At 42.9% G+C, this 15257-nt stretch overlaps 1 protein-coding gene across 5 annotated transcripts in view; it reads left to right on the top strand.

Annotated features, from left to right (window-relative positions):
• The window catches only part of ARHGAP26 (Rho GTPase activating protein 26), a 459132-nt gene that overhangs the window by 310685 nt on the left and 133190 nt on the right, over positions 1-15257 (top strand). The gene's annotated exons all lie outside the window — the stretch shown is intronic.

Raw genomic sequence — 15257 nt, forward strand, 5'->3', positions numbered from 1 at the left:
TCATGTTGCCTCACATGGTCTTCTCCCTCTTCAAAAGACCAAGCCAGCTGTCACATAGCTCCAGAGCATCTGGATGGGGAGGATCTACTGGGGAGCCTCAGGAGTGTGACCTAACTCTGGATAATGGGGGACCTTACGCTACTCAAGCACAAGTTCAGATGGCCGCTCTAGTAGGTGAGTCCTGGTCACTGCTTTGCCTATAAGATGGGAGTTGACCTTTATGTGTAGGACTGCTAGGAGCCTTTCACATATTTATTCTTCAAATCTGGGGATGCCTATTATATACCAAGTGCTATTCTAGGCATGGGGATATAGCAGTGCCCAAGGCAGAGTCCCTGCTGTCTATCCTAGAGCTTAAATTTAAATTGAGGCAAGAGGCAGATATTTGCACATATTCATTGAGCACCTGCTCTGGATTTATGACCTGTGAATACAGTGGTAATTTTTTTTAAAAAATAGAAGTGTAGACTAAATCCATTATAAAGATAATTTCAGGTGGTGGTAAGTGCCCTCAGGTAAGGGTAAGCCCAAGTATTGAGGATGAACAAGGAGCTGTGTTAGAGCAAGTGGTCTGGGAAGGCTCTCTGAGGAGGTAGCATTTAAGCCATGACCTGAATGAAGTGAGAGAGTAAAGCCATGTGAAGAGGTAGAGGAAGGTTCTTCCAGGAAGAGGGAACAGCAAGTGCAAAAACCCTGGGAAAGGCACCTGTTTGGTGTGGAAACACCCTGGGCGTGGTCAAGAAACAATAAGATCTATGTGGTACAAGCTGAGTTTGCAGAGCTAAGCAGGGGCCAGACCAGGTGGTAGCTTGGGGACCTCAGAAAGAAGTTTGAATTCCATTCTCATTGTAATGGGGAGCCACTGTTCTGAGGGTGTGAATGGCACAATCTGTGGTGGGGGTGTTTCTTTTCCCAAGGACACCCAGTTGCTCTATGGAGAATGAGCCGAACAGGGGCAAGTGTGGTGTTGGGGAGGCTGCTGCAGTAGTGCAGATGAAAGACAATGGGGCCTGGACTAGGGTAGTAGTGGTGGAAATGCTGAGCAGTATATTTCGGATATATTTTTAAAGGTAGGGACAACAGGATTAACCAATGAGCTAGATGCGGTATGTGTGGGGAAGGGGGATAAAGGATGACTCCTGGGTTTTTGGCCTTCAGTGGGGGAGAAATGGAGGTCTTGTCTTGTTTTATTGCTGTGGTGGAGTGGGTGGGTGTTGGGGTAAAGACATCAAAAGTTCTATTGAGAGCTCTCAGCATACAGATTCTTCTTTCTTGTATATCAACCGTGGGACTGATGAGATCACTGAGGGCAGGTCTGTGGATAGAGGAGGAGAGGAGCCAGGACAGAGTCCTGGGGCTCTACAGCATTTAGAAGTGGGAAGAGGAGGGTCTGGCAGTGAAGACAGGAAGGAACAGCCTGGGATCAGAGCAGAGCCTTTGGCTATATTCTAGTCAGGACTCACACCGTAGAGAATAAAATCAAACTCTGGAAGACTAAGCCCGCTTTTTGGGGAATAAATTACCTGGTTGATTTAAGACAATGACCTGTTTTCCATTGATGTAATTGGCACAGTGTTGAAGAGTGGAAGCCCTGGAGTCAAACAGACCTGAGTTCAAATTCCATTTACAGTACTTACCAGCTGGGGGACCTCCAGGAAATTACCTACCATCTGAAGATGGTGAAAACAGGTGTCCTTGTTTATAAAATGGGAAGAATCATAGGATCCATCTCAGAGTCAGTGTTGTCAAGACTGAGTTGATGCATGCAAAGTGCATATCCAGTTTGTGGCATGGAGTAAGGGCTTAAAAATGGTAGCTTCTACCTCAGTATCTCGTTCTCTGGATCTGTTGCTGGGGACATTTGAGAGTTTGGAATACTGTATTTTCTACTTTGCATTTTTGGGTCTCCCTTTGCTGTTTATAACTTCTGTTTAGTATCTGTTGCTGGCTCTCAGCTTAGTGATAATGCCCTGATTGCTTCAGCCTTGACGCTTGCCCCAACCCCCAAGACAATAATTATGTCACCCTGGAAGTGTTAGGAGAAATTCTTCTAGGATGAATGAATTGAGCTTTCTCTCTGGACTGTCACAAGAATATGGAGTTGTGTTTACTGTTCCCATCCAGAAAGAAATGCTCTCATCACTATCTGTCCCTGCTCAGAAGTCAGGAGGAATAACAATTTATGCCCAAGAATTTATGAGGAACATAAAAAAAATCATAAAATTACTTTGAATTTGTTGAAAACCTGTTATATGTCAGGTGCTTTAGCTATCTGGTATCTACTATCATTGCAGAAGTCCCCAAAAGCAAAAATTGGGATTTTTAATTTACTGAGAACGCTGAGATTCAGAGTTACATACCTTGCCCAAAGTCACACTGCTACCAAGTTTCAAAGTCAAGAATTGTATTCATGTTTCTGGCTGAGTCTTGAGCCTATTTTGTTCTCACTATACTGTAGCCGCAAATCAGCATAATTACAGATCTGAAACCAAGATGACGGGAGTTGTATATAGCTCACTTTAGACATACCTCTCCTTCTGATGTATTGTATTTCTCTTTGACTTTCATAAAATAAGATTATTCCTTTTCAAATCACAAAAGCCTAACTGATGTTTTCCCATGGCTTCTGTTTAAAAGAGTTTTCCTTTTCTACAGAACTTCACAGGTTTTTTAGTTTAAAAATGAAGGGAAAAGGTTGATGTAGCTCATTTTTATTTTGGTATTCATAGCTAAATATACTATCCCTTAAGCAAAGATTATCACTGTAGAGTGTGCATTTTGCTGGACCACATCGATAAGTTAGAGCTACCAAGAATCTCAGCCGAGTATAAGTCAGCAGTTGAAGGCAGTCTCTATGTACCTTGTGGAAGCTAGAGCTAGAGGCTTTTTCTTCTTCTTTTTTCCGTTAGCCACAGGTGTCATTGTTTCCTAGTTATGAGCTAGTTTACATTATTAAGCCATGGATCACTTTCTCTGGAAACTGGTTTACCATGCAGATATGCTCCTAAAATTCTGGCTTTATTTCTGCTCAAGCATACACCTCAGTAACTGGCGTAATGATCAGTTTTACTCTTGCCAAATTTATCTTTGTCGCATTTTCTCCCCCTTCGCTCCACTCAGGCGTACCTTGTGAGATGGGATAGCAAGTCTTATTTCTCTGAATATTCCCAACATCCAGTCTGTTGACCACATCATAAGAGCACAGTAAATATTTTTTGAGTCGAGAAGAATTTCCTGTTTATGCTTTTTTACTTCTTTTTGTTGTTGTTTTGAGATGGAGTTTTGTTCTTTTTGCCCAGGCTGGAGTGCAGGGACATGATCTCGGGTCAATGCAACCTCCGCCTCCTGGGTTGAAGTGATTCTCCTGCCTCAGCCTTCAGAGTAGCTGGGATTACAGGCACCTGCCACCACATCTGGCTAATTTTTGTATTTTTAGTAGATAGGGTTTCACCATATTGCCCAGGCTGGTCTCGAACTCCTGACCTCAGGTGATCCATCTTCCTCTGCCTCCCAAAATGCTGGGATTATAGGTGTGAGCCTCTGTACCCAGCTGCTTTTTTATTTCTTAACTCAGATTCAATATATCTTTATCCCATCTTATATCTCGGACTTATCCCTCTGATAAGAAAACCTTGAGATACTTTATTTGCAAAGGTTGAGTTTCAAGTCATTATATTACATGTCATAAAAATTAAGGCATGATTTTAGAGCAAACAATGTTCTTCAAGATAAGAGGAGACACTATTTAGTTCTTTCCACTTTAAAGTATGTGCAGGCTCTCACCATCCACGTCATTGACTTCTATATGATGCCACCAGCCCATCCGGATGCATTCAAAGTGTGGTCAGAACTATAATTGAGTGGGAATTTAACAACCTGAAAAAGACTCTGCCTTAATGACCTGACTGTAGGGGACTGATTACTTTTCAGGAAGATTTGGGATCATAACTGTGGTCACAGTATTCCCTGCCATTAAAACTTAATCCTACTTTAAAAAATTCAAAAATAAGTTTTTCACTATATGCTATTAAAATAGAAAAAAGAGAACAAGAACAAGACAGATTTAGCTGTCTGTGCCCAGCCATGAGCTCCAGATTCTCATCACCCTGTGCTGATTGATTTGCAATGGCTCATAGAAATGAATTTGGAATGCATGGAAAAGCTGCTCACCCTCTTTTTGTTCCCTTGAGCGGAATGCATGGGGTGCTTTTGGGAAATCTGGCAGTGGAGCAGGGGAAGGTTTATGGCCTGAGTTACCACAGATTTGGAGGGAGGCGTGTTTTTAACCAAAAGGCAGCCCTGCCCTTTTCACTGCCCTACTTACAGGGAAGTCTGCCCTCTCCAGCGTGGCATACAAAGACATCTTGTGATCTGGACACTGCTTCCTCTCCAGCCTCTCCTGTCTCTACTCCATGCCAAAGGCTCGCTGCTTTGAGAATAACCAACTACTTGTAGGGCCCACAGTCATACCTCTTTGCCTTTGCTTATGCCAACATCTCCGTTAGAAATGCTTTCTTGGCTGGGTGTGGTGGCTCACGCCTATAATCCCCACACTTTGGGGAGGCCGAGGCTGACAGATCATGTGGTCAGGAGATGAAGACCATCCTGGCCAACATGGTGAAACCCCGTCTCTACTAAAAAATACAAAAATTAGCTGGGCGTGGTGGCACGTGCCTGTAATCCCAGCTACTCGGGAGGCTGAGGCAGGAGAATCGCTTGAACCAGGGAGTTGGAGGTTACAGTGAGCCGAGATCGCGTCACTGCACTCCAGCCTGGGCAACAGAGCGAGACTCTGTCTCACAAAAAAAGAAATCCTTTCTGCACGGGTAGAGTTTCCTTTCCCTCTCCCCATGCATTGTGCACGTTATGGTCTGAGCCCCTGAAACTCTCGATTCACTTGTTTTTCTTCCTCTCCGTTAAAGGACAAGCTTCTTGATGATAGGCCCCAGTGTCTATCATGTCATTTTTCCCACTCGTCCTGGCCTGCAGTAGGTGCTTCATAGAACATCCTCTGGTGGCAGATAGTAGGGGAGACATTCACCAGTTAGTCTCATATACATATGTGATGAAAAACCGAGGCAGAGCTTAGGGTCTCTAATTTGGGGGTAGGGGAGGTGGGTAATGTAAAGAAATTGAGAAATTAATTGAGAAAAGAGGGGGACAAGAGGGAAGAGATTTCCAGTTAATGGCATGTGGGAAGGCAAGCAGAGTCATAGGAGTACAGAGAGGAAACGGCCAATGTGCTGATTAGCTTAGGAGAACTAGACAGAGGCAATAATGTAACTGCATATGATGATGAATTTTTAAGCCAGATAATTAGTCTGAGTTTTATAATTGGACAGGCAACACTGAAAGTCAGAGCTGATCCTGTTCATGCTGTCCCTGTCCCAGACTTTGAGGGTAGTGGCGGCAGATGCAGAGCGCTCCACAGCATTGGTTCTGCTAAACCAAGTGTTTATCCATCTGGTTGGATTTGAGTGAGTGCCAAAAGTTAGCTGAGGATTCCCAGCCCTGAAGTGGCTGTGGGTATGAGGAAGGAAACAAATCTTCTTAACCAAAAGAATGTCCTGAATTTCAGACTCATTGGAAACCATCTTGGTTGCTCAGATTGTCTTTTTAAAAAATGGTTTCTCATAATATTTACATAATTTTAGCTACATTTTCCCTATTATGCAAGGAAAGGTTTGACTTCCTAAGGCTGATAGATTTCCCATCAATAATTTTTTCACAAAGAAACAAGGTGGAACTCTTGTTTTTATCCTAGTCTTTGACTGTCAGAGCTGGCCTTTCAGGGTTCCTTATGGTAGCTGCTAATGGTGGCTTCTGTGACCTGTAAAAGACCAAGAAGTTGATCATATCTTGTCATCAGATATGATGATAAGAAAAATGTTGGAAGAATGTTTTCCCCTCCAGAGTATCTGGAAAAAGAATTATTCCAGATGGCTATATTAAGTTGCATATAGCCATTCAAGGAGCTAGAAAACTGCCAGTCCCCTCTGGTATTACTAAAATGACACAAACCCATTGTTGGTCATTTTTCTAGAATTTTGACTGTGGGGGAAATAAACTTGGGCCTCCATCTTTATTTTTAGTGTCTTATACAAGCAACTCTTGCCAGCACACTTGGTTGGGTTCCTGAAGAGATGAGAAAGTAAGAAGTTGCTTTAAAGAGCTGTAAATTGGGAAATAAACTTGGGACTCCATCTTTATTTTTAGTGTATCATATAAGCAAGTTTTGCCAGCACACTTGGTTGGGTCCCTGAAGTGATGAGAAAGTAAGAAATTACTTCAAAGAGCCATAAATTCTAATCCCGGGTTCATTTCACCTTGGACATTCTAGTTTTAAGAGTGAAATGCGCACTGCTCTAGGGTTTGTTAGCTGGAGATTGAGCTAGTCTGTCTTGTATTAATCAAGATGTTTCCTGTCTGTCTTAGCACTTTAGGCTGCTGGTGAGATGCTTTGGCTATAAATTTTCTTGTCCAGCCTAAGGCCACATCTTGAGTCTTCCCTCTCGCTCAGGGGTCTTATTACCACAGACCTAATTTCAGTCGATACGGAGTGGGGGACGCTGGACATGACTGGTTCTTCCAACGCTGAGATATCCATGAATGCCTGGAGCCACATTAAAGTTTTGGATCCTCCCCGCCTACCCCTTACCTCCACTGACTCAAATATTTATGGATATCGCCGCATTTGGTGCAGCTCATGCAATGCAGTCTGCTGAGTTTTATGAGCTTGCTAGATCATGTTCCAGTAAGATTCCCAAGCACTAGAGTGTTTGCCAGGGTCCTTGGCATTGTGACCCATGTATGTTATCAGGGGCTTCAAATATACTATGCCTTAAGATTTGTGCAGAATCCAGAGTGTAGTCACTACCTCTTTAGAGTCCAGGCTTCTCTGCTAATGAGGACCCTCTGAGGCATCAAAGCATTAAATATGATTCCTTACATGCATTCAAATTAAGGTGTTGTAAGCCTGCCCTGTTTTCTCACACTGTGGGGAGCCAGAGCTGTTGCCACTTGTGCTATAAGAACTTGGTTCTTTCATTGGAATTAAAGGAATTTGCCCTTCAGCAACTATAAAAGGATGAGTATCTAACTGTTGTGTTTGTTTGGAAAGCAGTTTAGTGCCAGAAAGGCATGCCTAATAGAGTTCAGGAGACTGTAGTCCCTCCTAACCCTTTTGTTTACTCATGGCCAAATTTAGTATTTGCCAGCCCCTAACATCTGGCACTGTGCTCCCCATACCCTCTCCATTCCAGCCATAGTAGCCTTCTTTGAGTTCTTCAGACATGCCCTCCTCTCTCTGACCCTAGGGCTTTTGTCTGTTACCTATGCCAGAATACTCCTCCCTCATCTAATTAACCCTGGCTCAATTTTTTTTTTTTTTAAAGACAGAGTTTTGCTCTTGTTGCCCAGGCTGGAGTGCAGTGGTGCGATCTTGGCTCACCAACCACAACCTCCGCCTCTCATGTTCAAGTGATTCTTCTGCCTCAGCCTCCTGAGTAGCTGGGATTACAGGCATGTGCCACCACGCCTGGCTAATTTTGTGTTTTTAGTAGAGACGGGGTTTCTCCATGTTGGTCATGCTGGTCTCCAACTCCCAACCTCATGTGATCCGCCCGCCTCAGCCTCCCAAAGTGCTGGGATTAGAGGCATGAACCACCATGCCCGGCCTTATCCTGGCCCATTCTTCAGAAGAGTGAGTCCTTCTCTAAACATGAATCACCTGGGAAGTTTGTTAAAATGCAGATTCTTCTGTAGGTCTGGAAGGGGCCTGCGATCTGGCATTTCTAAAAGGTCTCACATAAAGCTGGTGCTACTGTTCCTCATGGAATCCTTCCCCAGCCCTCAGTTAAGTCAAAAGTTCCCCATTTTGTGTGCTTCTGAGATTATATATCCGTCCTTCATAGGGCATTCTTCACAATTGCATATTTCCTTTTGCTTGCACCATTTTCTGATTAATGTTCATCATTTACACTAAACTGTAAGCCCTATGTGTGCAAGGACCACCTGTGATCTTTGCTCACCCTTTTCTTTTCAGAACTTGTTATGGTATGACATAAATGGTTGTACTATATATGTACTAGGATATACAGGTAAGTAGATGATGGTTGTATTGGCTGTTGACAGAATGGTTAAATATGTTGTTCTGAGATGCCATGATGATCAAAAAACTCAGGGGTTTGGACGAAATTGTAAAAAAAAAAAATTGTCATGTCTTTATTATTTCCAAGGAAAGGACCTTCTGGAACATTTAAATTTCATGTGAAACAGAAAGAACCCAAGATAATCTTAGATTGAAAAAAACTCATGATAAAGTTGTAAATAAAGTTTCAGTGCCACAAAAGGAATAGCACTTGAATATAAAAATTTTCTTTTTAATTCTCAGCAAGTCAAGTTACTTCTATAGAAGGGTGCGCCCTTATAGATGGAACAATGGTGAGCACACACTTGGACAAGGGAGGGGAAGGGGTTCTTATCCCTGACGCACGTGGTCCCTGCTGCTGTGTCATTCCCCTATTGGCTAGGGTTAGACCGCACAAGCTAAACTAATTCCGATTGACTAATTTAAAGAGAGTGATGGGGTGAGTGGTTTGCCTGGAAAAATGGTTATGACAGAGCAGATAATCGGAATGAGTCAGGGTGGACCTGGTTGAAAAAGGCTGCTTTACGAGGAAGTTAAGTTTAAAAATAAAAGGCAAATAATTGAACATACTGATGTACTGATTCTTTGAAAAGAAATTTAGAACTTATATCTAACAATCCCTCCTCTTGCATTTCCTTACAGCTTTCTTTTTAAACTTTTTAACATGTCTTGGCTTAGCTGTTTTGCTAGATTTTCCCAAAGAAGAAGCTTCTCTGGATAAGGTGGAGGATAGTTAAGAGAGGTTTTAGTAAGTGCCATTTTTATGAGCCTCTACGCCAACCCACAGATGCATGGTGTGACACAGCACCTGACAAGAATAAGTACACCCATTATGGCTACAAGGGAAGTAAGAATTGAGGCTGTTATTCTTTTCCATTTACCAAACTACTTTCTAGTCATTCTGTAAAGGGATCATTTACCCCTGAGTTGTTGGCTAACTCATTGGACAGAGCAGTCAGACCTTGTAATGACTTTGTTATACTTCCATCAGGGATGGTGTTGTTTGGGATGAAGGTACAATATTGAGTTTTAATCATGATGCAAATTCTTCCTCTTTTTGCTACTATCATGTCTGAGGTTATCCTGTTTTCCCAAGCCATCTGGCTAGTAGCCCCTAATTGCTTAGCTGTTTCTTTAACAACGTCTCTAGTGTAGTTAACAAATCACTGTTGGTTGTAATAGATGTAGTTTATCCAATCTACATTTTAATTAATTGTCACCCACCAACATATTGACTCAAATTCTGCAGCTATTTTATTTCCGGCTTGAAATTGTTCTGGTATTCCCCATGGGACGCTAATTGTGTCTATATAGACGTGAGAGTTGAAAGACCCATAAGGGCCTTCTCTCACTTTATGATGTCTTATTTTTTTCTTTTTCTGGTTGATGAAATGCCAGGGTGAAAGGGATAGCCAACTGGACTAAAGCATAAGTGCTACTCCAGTTGTTCGGCAGAGTATCCAGTAAAGGTCCACCACAATACCACTATACATCCGTTTGGAGATGAACAAGGGCTGACTAATTGATAAGCTCTTGAAAATTCTTTTGTTTTTTTTTTTTGAGACGGAGTCTCGCTCAGTCGCCCAGGCTGGAGTGCAGTGGCACGATCTCGGCTCACTGCAAGCTCCGCCTCCCGGGTTCACGCCATTCTCCTGCCTCAGCCTCCCAAGTAGCTGGGACTACAAGTGCTCGCCGCCATGCCCGGCTAATTTTTTTGCATTTTTAGTAGAGACGGGGTTTCAACGTGTTAGCCAGGATGGTCTCGATCTCTTGACCTCGTGATCCGCCTGTCTCGGCCTCCCAAAGTGCTGGGATTACAGGCTTGAGCCACCGCGCCCGGCCTGAAAATTCTTAAGCTCACTGCATCCTTTCAGGTCTCCAAGGAACACTAAGTTTCCTCCCTATTGTGAGAGACATGAAGTGAACTCAGTGTTGGAAGACAGAAGCTGGATGGCCCTCAGGGGTTGACCCACAGGGTGCTGGACTTTGAATATAGCAGACAGAGAGCATGACATGACTTGTTACTCCAGGCTGTAGAATTCTGGAAAAGAGCTACCATGCAGCCCATGCCCGGTCGACTGGAGGACCACCCTAATGGAAAGTAGACAGTCTGGGCCCCTGGCCTGCTGTGCGCACAAGCATAACAATTGCTTTTGTTTAACGTGCGGATGGAATATTTGATCCATTCCAACCAGGCATTTGCATCTTGGTATCCTGTCTTAATTGCCAAAGTTTAAGTCTTTAACTTCTACAATAGCTATCTTGGTCTTGTCGTTAGTTAGAGGAGGAGCAATTGTTCCGTTGTGAGCTGTTTTGGAAGAAGGCTTAGAGGAAGGTGCAGGTGGTAGGGATCAAAGAAACACATTTCAAATAATCTAATAGGGTCTGTCCCTGAAACCTCAGCCCCCATACCACACAACTGATTTGTTTTTTCTAAAGACCACCAGAGCGGGCACAAAAGAACCAGCGAGCAGGCAAGGGTAGGAGCAAAACTGCAAATTTATTTTTTGTCACCTAGCTTAAAGGGAAGAAGGTGGGTAGGGAGAGGTCTGTCGGCCTCCGGCAAAGGAGGCCAACAGAGTCCCCCGGTGGGGCTCTCGGGCGGGGTTCCTGATACAGTCCCGACATCCCTACAGGGGTGGGGCTGGGAAGTCCGCATGTGGCGTCCATCCGGAGCGGCTTTTCTAGGAGTGGGAGGGCAATAGGCGGGGCACGGGCGTGTCGGGGGGCGTTCCACAGGTGCGACCAGGTAAATCTTGGTCTCTTCGGATTGACATCACCTGGCGCATGCCTGGTTGGTCTGCACCCTCCCTGGGCGCTGGCTGCATTTGCGCGCGCGCGGGAAAAGTTGGTGATGAAGAACTCGGAAGTGCGCCATCTTGCCTCCGTTCGTCCAAACAAAAACCATCTTAAAGAAGGTAACAGGCGTAGAAAAGGGGAAGAACTTTGAGGGTTTGAGATAATAACCTGTATAGAATTACACTGAGTTAGCTGACAGTTGTGGGGGTAGCAGGGAGGGCTGTTCCTCTAGTAAAATGAATGTATGGTTTTAGGAAATTGCAAAAACCGGTTGGGACAGTCCATTCTTGCTCTTTAGTGGTCCACAGAACATTGGACCAAGTATGTCATAAAAGCTTTACATTGGGTAGCAAGCTTCCTGGTTGACACTGGGGAGCAAGCTTCCTGGTTGACACTGTGTTCTTTATCGAAATCTCCCCGGATTAAATGGTCCCAATTCACTAATGCCCAATCTGAGGAGAGTCAGGAGGGACAGAGGTACTTTTCTGAAGTAGAGAGCTGTCTCTGACTTGGCAAGTCCCCACAGAGTATAACAAGGCAAGCATTAAATGCAGTCGTTTGAGGCAAAATTGACTTGGTTATGTTAATAACTAGATGGTCAGCAATAGAGTGAGTAAAGAAGAAAGAGTAATAGAGTAGATGAAAGAGAGTTAAATTGCTTAGCTTTGGTTTGGTAGGGTTTTCCCCTGGGACTGTGGCCCAGGACTCTGGAGGGGGCGGCGCTTTCTTGACTCAGGTGTGATGAGTCCATCCCCTTTCTGCTGTATGAACAGCAGTCTTGGTGGTCAGTAGCACAAGGTAGGGTCCTTCCCAGGCTGGCTCAAGTTTTCCTTCTTTCCACCCTTTGATGAAAATGTGATCTTCAGGCTGGTGCTGGTTTACTGGAAATTCTAGGGGTGGTACCTGTACTAAAAGACTTTTAGTTTTAAGGGAAAGGAAAGTGGAAGATAAACCAAGTATATAGTTTATAAGAAATTGATCTTTTGTTTTAAATGTGGGAGATCAGTGGTGGACTTTATAGTCCTTGGTGCCTTTTTACTGATAAATTTCCTTTAGCACCTATTTTTATTAGTTTTTAGACCAAAGAAAGCCAAACATCATTTTATATTTGCCAATGCTTCCTGTATGATTTTTATATCAGATAAGCTAAATTTTACCTTTATATTAGTGTGTTATTAATGTTAAACTCAATTTTAATAAAACCTTGTAGATATAGTTATCCAATTATAACGTCTGACCATAAGGTAAGATTTTTGTAGACTCTTTTGAATCTTTCATAAGTTTTGTTAAAGAGCAGGTTAGTGCTTTAAGAAAAACCTATTGTGCTTTTATTTTAATATTCAGTTCACAGAAAAACTGGATGATACCCCTTTAACTTTAGCCAATATGTTTACACAAATAATTTCCTTTACAATTAATGTTTCAAAACTTGCTTATGCTTTTAAAACAAAATATATTTTTTAACCTTTTAATGTAGGTAAACCACATTCCTATGCCTCCATATAATCCTTTTGCCAAAGGTTTATTTTACTTTCCTATACACCTTGCACATAAACTGTTTCTGCAATAGTTTTACATTCCAGAGGCCTAATTACTTTTAAATTATACAACATTTCTTGCATAAATTCCCATTTGTAACTTTTTTTTTTCACTTTTACAGACAATTCTTCGACATGCCTCAACTTTCTGACTTGTTGCAAACATCCCTTTCTTTAAACAACCAGTTAATTTATTTTAGGACAAGAATTTACCATATATCATTCTTTTTACATAAGTTCTCCGTTCTCCTCCCCCCCCCCTTTTTTTTTCTCAAAAATGATAACCATTCTTTTCCAAAGTGAACTTCCTTCATGTCTGTGGACTAAACTGTCTAAGGCCACAAGATTTGAAGTTAGGATAATACACATTACACTGTTAACTTTTAGCAAACTTTGCTTTTGTTGAAAACCTTTTAAGTTTGGGATTTCAATTATTCTTTGCTATTAATAAGACCTCGTTCAGTCCATATTAACTTAGAATTGGTATAGATGGCTCTTTCCTGATTCTGTAAGTACTTTAAGGCTTGGCTGAGTGCAAACAGCTCTCACGTTTGAGCAGACCAATTATTAGACAATTTTCCTAATTCTGCTTCTTCAAGAGTTTCCTCATCACTTACTGAATACCCATTGTTTCTTTTTCCCTCAGTCACCTGGGAGGAACCATCTATTGTCCTGTCCTGAAGGGAGTTCCTCCTAGGTCTGGTCGGACCTTTGTATGGTAATTAAGATTTAGATCCCCTGTTAGGAAACCTGCTGGGTTAAGGGATTTTCAGTGGTTAATGTTAAATCATCTTTTTCTAACAGAATAGCCTTATACTTTAAGGTTCTTAAGTCAGTAAGCTACCTTTTTGCTTTTTTTTTTTCGGAGTTAGGATAGTTCTGATCTGATAAGGTGTGCTCACGATGAGGTTTCCTCTAGAAGTTATTTTTCTACTTTCTTCTGTTAGCAAAACACTTGCCGCTACAGACTGAATGCATCTGGGCCATCTGTGGGTTATGGGGTTAAGGATTTTTGATAGGAAGGCTACTGGTTGTCAGTGGCCTCATTGCTTTCAGGCCTTGTTTACATTGACAAGGTGGTATTGGAGGGTTATAGGGTCAGGAGAAGACCTTCAATTATCAATTATAGGTTTTTAATTTACCCTGGCTTTTAAAGGAATAGGGTATACTGTTTTCTCTGTGCTACTTCTATGTCTCTCTTTCTCTCTTTGACTTTCTCTTTCTCTGTCTCTTTGACTCCCTCTTTGTATCTCTGTCTCTTTCTTTCTCTCTACCTCCCTCTTTCTCTCTCTCTCTTTGACTCCCTCTTTGTCTCTCTCTTTCTTTTCTCTCTTTTTCCTCTCTGTCTCCCTCTCTCTCCCTCTCTCCTCTCTGCTGGTCTTTCCCTGCCTCTGCCAACCACTTATGCTGCTGTTTGCCCTTCTCCTTCCCCTTCCCCTAGGGGAGGGACCAGTGGGAGTGGAGCTACTCTTTCTTCCCCTGAGAAGAAAGGAAAGGAGGTTCTGAATATTTTTCTTACCACTGGAGATTTGTATGAGGTTCAACCCCGCACCATGGGGATTTCTCACCTCTTTTTGAGTTTCAACCCCCACATGGGGATTTCTCACCTCTTGTTGAGGTTCAGCCCCCCCATGGGGATTCCTCACCGCTTCTTGAGGTTCAACCCCCACCCCACCCCCTCATGGGGATTTCTCACCTCTTTTTAACCTCCAAGACATCCCGACTAAGGAATACTTCACCGCTCCCCGCGGCTTTCTATCCCTAATCCCGACTAAGGAATGCTTTACCGCCCCTGTAGTTTCTTTCTCCTTGGTATGTCCTAATCAAGGAATGCTTTACCGTGCTGCATCTTTCTCCTTAGTCTGGACCACCAAAGAAATACCTTACCGGCTCCCGTGGATTCTCCTTCTTTGGTCTGTGCACAGAGTCATTGACGCAGTATGTGAAGATACTTTAAGCTAGGTTGCTGGCCAGTTTCTTTTTTTCCGTGATGCTGAGAGCTCGGGTTATTCCTCGCACTGGGTGGGTCTTGATTTCTTACCCCTGAGGCCGCCGCAGGGGTGTACCTGCTCAGGAGAGAGAACCAGAGAACCATTCGCCCCTGGAGGGGAATGTAATCCCAGACGAGCCCCCAATTGTTATGTCTAAAGTTTCAGTGCCACAAAAAGAATAGCACTCGAATATAAAATTTTCTTTTTAATTCTCAGCAAGTCAAAATACCTCTATATAGAAGGGTGCGCCCTTACAGGTGGAACAATGGTGAGCACACACTTGGACAAGGGAGGGGAAGGGGTTCTTATCCCAGATGCATGTGGCTCCTACTGCTGTGTCATTCTCCTATTGGCTAGGGTTAGACCACACAGGCTAAACTCATTCCGATTGGCTAATTTAAAGAGAGTTATGGGGTGAGTGGTTTGGGGGGAAAAATGGCTATGACAGAGCAGGTAATCGGAATGAGTCAGGGTGAAGCAGGTAATCGGAATGAGTCAGTGTAGAGTAGGTAATCAGAATGAGTCAGGGTGGAGCAGGTAATCTGAATGAGTCAGGGTGGAGTAGGTAATCGAAAAAGGTTGCTTTTAGAGGAAGTTAAATTTAAAAATAGAAGGCAAAGAATTGAATATACTGACATACTGATTATTTGAAAAGAAATTTAGAGCTTATATCTAACAATAAATAGACTCATGTCTCTTGGTTTTAATTCTGTGAAAGGAAATTGTGCCATATTACATGGACTTTTGACTTGTGGGGTCTAAGATAATATATTCTTACAT

This window comes from Rhinopithecus roxellana, chromosome 3, assembly GCF_007565055.1.
Source record: "Rhinopithecus roxellana isolate Shanxi Qingling chromosome 3, ASM756505v1, whole genome shotgun sequence".
NCBI classification, from domain to species: domain Eukaryota; kingdom Metazoa; phylum Chordata; class Mammalia; order Primates; family Cercopithecidae; genus Rhinopithecus; species Rhinopithecus roxellana.